Here is a 5,024-nt window from a genome sequence, read left to right as displayed (position 1 = left end):
CAAAACACAATACCTTCTGTTGTCAGCTTGCTTAATGGCGAGTTTCTGTTACTGTTCTCGTAGTAAATTTCATACATTATATCGCTCTTAATGTGCTGGAGAAGATCAAATTCGTTGACGAATACTTAACACTCGTGGAATCTATTCATATTCAGCAGCATACTAATGACTGTTAAAAGATCTTTGGCATGATTGTTCCAAAACGTATGTGGTATGGTCCCTGGCTTTTGAAGAGTCCATCTCAGAGCGTCTTTGTATATAGCCACGAGCCACGCTGACATATGATATGAATTGGAGTATAAATGTCATGGCTTTAGGGAAAGAAGAAATATCTGCCCCCCTCGCCAATCTTTCACGAAATACACCCGTCTAGCTGAAACCACTGTCAATAATTTTCCTTACTCTTTATTTGTGACTAAATCAAAACGTAGATTCCATTAACCAAGCTTCTTTCTTAGAAGTGCACGCCTGTGGAACTCTCTTCTGCTTGCCTGTTTCCCAACTGACTTCAAGTCCAACATAAACAAATTCCTAATAAACCGCCCCCTTAAGCAAGACACTTTATCAAACTTCCATTATTAGCGATTACTACGATATTATCCCATTGATTACTGTACACGCAATCACCCTTATCCCTGAGTGGCTCCCAGGCCATGATAAGTGGTGACTACCTTGTAAAAAAAAAGAAATTTGAATATATATGGACAAATGATAGTAGTATGATTTTAACTACTCCAATACAGTAATAAAGACCATCTCAAGGAAATATAGGAATACTTGTGTGGGCAACGAGAAATCACATCAAAGGAAGTAGTGAAGGATCTAGGAGTTTATATAAGCAAAGATGTCATCTTCACATAACATATTGACCACACTACAACGATCGCAAGACAACTAACAGGAGGACTACTCAGAACCTTCAGGAGTAGGAACAGTGAGCGCATGCTCACACTATGGAAATCCCTTATACGCTCAAGGCTGGAATACTGCGTACACCTGTCGTTGGCATCCACAAGAAGTAACAGAAATCTGCAATTTTATTTAATTGGACAGCCTAGCTGTAGTTAAGCTCCAGCGCCTGTGTCAATAACCGCCGGAATAACACAATATATATATATATATATATATATATATATATATATATATATATATATATATATATGTAAAACATGTATGCATTATAGAATAAAAGAAAGTGAAATATCGAAATAATAGATGAAATCATAGCATTTTCTGAATTAAAATGAGAAATACGACAGTTTACACGAAAACGTCTATAATATAAATCTCACCTGTTTGTTTAAATATATGGAGTTCAGGGTGGACTTCGTGGCCTCGTGGGAGATGTCCTTTTCTCCTCCTTGCAACCTCTGTCTCACAGAAGAGATGTTGCGAGTTTGTCTCTGATGTGTCGTTGTTTTCATGGAAGGTGTTCGGCTGGGCTTCGGTCTGTGGTCCCCCCTCGCCGGACTTTCGCAAGAAACGCTCGTCTAGCTGTAAACACTGTCAATGGTTTCCCCCACTCTTTGTCTGTGCCTGGACCTAAACGTAGATTCCATGAACAAAGCTTCTTTCTTGGAGCTGCGCGCCTGTGGAGTTGTCTTCCGTTTTCCTGCTTTCCGGCTGACTACAGTGTGGGTGTGTTCAAGTCTAGGGTGGATAGGTTCTTGATGAGCCGTTCCATATAGGTTGTTGAATTTACCAAATTTTCATTACTAATGATTGCTGTATTGACCAATTTCTGCTGTACACTCTTTAACCCTTATCCTTGAGTGGCCTCTGGGCCTTGATAATGTGGTGATGCCTTTGTAAAAAAAAACAAAAAAAAAACGTATGTATGTATGTATGTATTTAGGGCTAAGACAACAACATATTGTTTTGACTCTCGAGTGTGTATCAGTGTGTATCTTATGCTTTTATATGGAGTGATGTAGATCTCGGTTGTTTAACTGTGTCGGATATATACTATAGAGTCAAAAAATGACAGGAATATGCTGTTGTCATAGCTCTAGCATGTATGTACGTATGTATGTATGTATGTATGTATGCTTTAAACTTTCGACACAAACAGCAGATTTTCACGGGATCAGTGTCGTTTTTTAGCGCGACCCTTCGATCGACAAATTTCGAAAGATTGGCTAAAAACATTAATTCCTTAACCCTCAACTGGGCACTTTTCTACAAGAAGGGTTCGCTTTTATTTCGCCGATGTTTTCAAAAGTTATCCCCTCTTTTCGATTGATTAGCCTTGATTTAAAATTCCGAAATTTCGGTTTGGCGATAAGCACAACAGGAAAGACATCACGTTTTTTTCTCACATTCTTTTCATTCTTCGGGGTACGGGTTCGAGCCTGCATGCCTATTACCACGTGTTTTTTTTTCTGCTTAACAGACACCTGCAATCACCTATGCAACGCCGGGCACTCAGACTAGTAAAAATATTCAAGTTGCATTCATGTTAATTAATGTTCAACGCGTGTTTCATACAAAACAATGGAGTGGTTATTAATTACAAAAACCTTTCAATTTTTCTTTTTATTTTAATTAACAACCTGATGCTATCGTTTCCTTATGTTATAGTTTTTACATTGAAAATTATATATAGCGAACAATTGTAATTTTTTTAAAAACTTAATTGAACGAAATATCTTGATCTTTTTATTATGCACTCTCAACAACCTCGTTAAATTCCATGTGTTTAAACATTTGGATATTTTAAACCTGGTATATATATATATATATATATATATATATATATATATATATATATATATATATATATATATATATATATACTGTGAGTCCAGAATGAGTTTACATATTGTTTCAGCTAGAGGAAGATCCTCAAAAAGAAGAGGAAATATCCAACTAGCATCGTCAGAATTCATAGATGGAATCTGACGATGCTAGTTGGATATTTCCTCTTCTTTTTGAGGATCTTCCTCTAGCTGAAACAATATGTAAACTCATTCTGGACTCACAGTAATAAATTTCCTATATACTGCTCTGGCTACACATTGAGCACTCTAGTACGGTTTTTTCACCACTGGTAAATATATATATATATATATATATATATATATATATATATATGCATGTATATATATGTATATATATGCGAAACTCGCAGTTTGTTTACAAACAAGCGGTTTGTTTACAAACAAGCGGTTTGAGCACTGTAGAAGTGGCGGACGGATGTTTGTTTACATAGACATTCGGACAGATTTCTTGAGGGTATCGCTTCCGTGGTCGACGGGTAGAACTGCCAGCTGCCAACATGACGGTTCTAGGTTCGATCCTTGGCTTGGGAGAGGTGCGAGTCTAGCGGCACTGATGAGTTGTGATACAACGAAACAGGACTGTATGTCGATGACTACAAATATATTATGCATATATATATATATATATATATATATGTATATATATATATATATATATTGAAGCGTAGTGTTAGTTGAAAATTAAGAATAATTACATATATGAATATGTTTTGAAAGCTGAAAAAAACGCATTTTCTAAAAAACAAATTTGTTTGCTTGTATTGCATATATTTCAATGTAAATCATTCTTGTCAATGAAGTGTCTGTTTTTTTTTTCTTTTTTTTTTCTATTTCTTGGCCGCATGGTGGAATTCTGCGTGCTAGAGTGGTGGTAGTAGCTGGATGATCTTGCTAACGGCTAGATATTTAAAATAAAAATAAAAAAACGTTATCAGCAGGAGTGTCGCGCCAGCCGCGCAAAATTAAAATAATTACGTATATGAATGAATACGTTTTGAAAGCTGAAAACAAAGAATTTTTTTAATATAAAAAACAATTATTTGCTTATATCAGATATATTCAACTAGCACAACGCTTCAAATGGAGGTAAAGAAGAAGAAAAACTCCTTTTTCTCTCTTAATTATATATATATATATATATATATATATATATATATATATATATATATATATATATAAGGAGGGAGTTCAAGATACCAAAATAAGACTAGACAGATATTCCTTATTTATCTCCATTATAAAATTTGTTTAAAATTCAGTCAGTCTATGTATCAAGACTTAACACTAACTATCTTTTGGCATGCTGTTATATTTTGTCTCCGAATTGAAATAATTACTTCGAGTTCAATTAAGAGACAAAATATAAGCGCATGCCAAAATGTAGAATGACTGAACTTAAAACACATTTTATAATGGACATAAAAAAGGAATATCTGCCTTACTCAAGACTAAAATGCTAGTTTTATTTTGGTGTCTGAAACCCCCCTCCCGCCATGTTTGCTGATGAGGAGATTATGTTTAAAGGACAAAACGTTTGTCAAATTATTGTCAATACTTACTGTCAATTTCAATAAAATGAACATGGTTTCCGAAACGATCGTACAATCGAATTGATTTCGTTTGTTTTTCCTTTTGAAACTGATTTTTAATTCACAATTATGAATCGTTTTACCTAATATTAATATAGCTCTAGGATACCTATATCTAATGAGCTTATTATATATCTAAAGTACGATGAGCACTGTTTGAATTAATACATTTACTAATACATTAAAATAAACTCTGCTTTTTAGACTCCAGGCGTAATTGCCCCTCTCTCTCTCTCTCTCTCTCTTTCTCTCTCTCACTCACTCTATCTATCTATCTATATATATATATATATGTATATATATATATATATATATATATATATATATATATATATATATACAGGGTGTCCGTAAAGTTACTATACAGTCTTATTGTTTTATTGTATTATATTTGTATTAATAGCTAATATTTATTTTTTTACAGGTTTATTTAATCAAGCATGCAACGTAAGACTGTATAGTAACTTTACGGACACCCTGTATATATATATATATATATATATATATATATATATATATATATATATATACTTATAAAAGGGAAAAACTTAATGTATTTAAGACAAGATATTTGTTAAATCGTATATATAGTAATATATATAAAATAATACATTTTATATATATATATGCACGCATATACATATATATATATATA

This window comes from Euprymna scolopes, chromosome 31 (genome assembly GCF_053919585.1).
Source record: "Euprymna scolopes isolate OS-2025 chromosome 31, ASM5391958v1, whole genome shotgun sequence".
Lineage (NCBI taxonomy): Eukaryota > Metazoa > Mollusca > Cephalopoda > Sepiida > Sepiolidae > Euprymna > Euprymna scolopes.
This window is presented reverse-complemented; position numbering follows the sequence as displayed.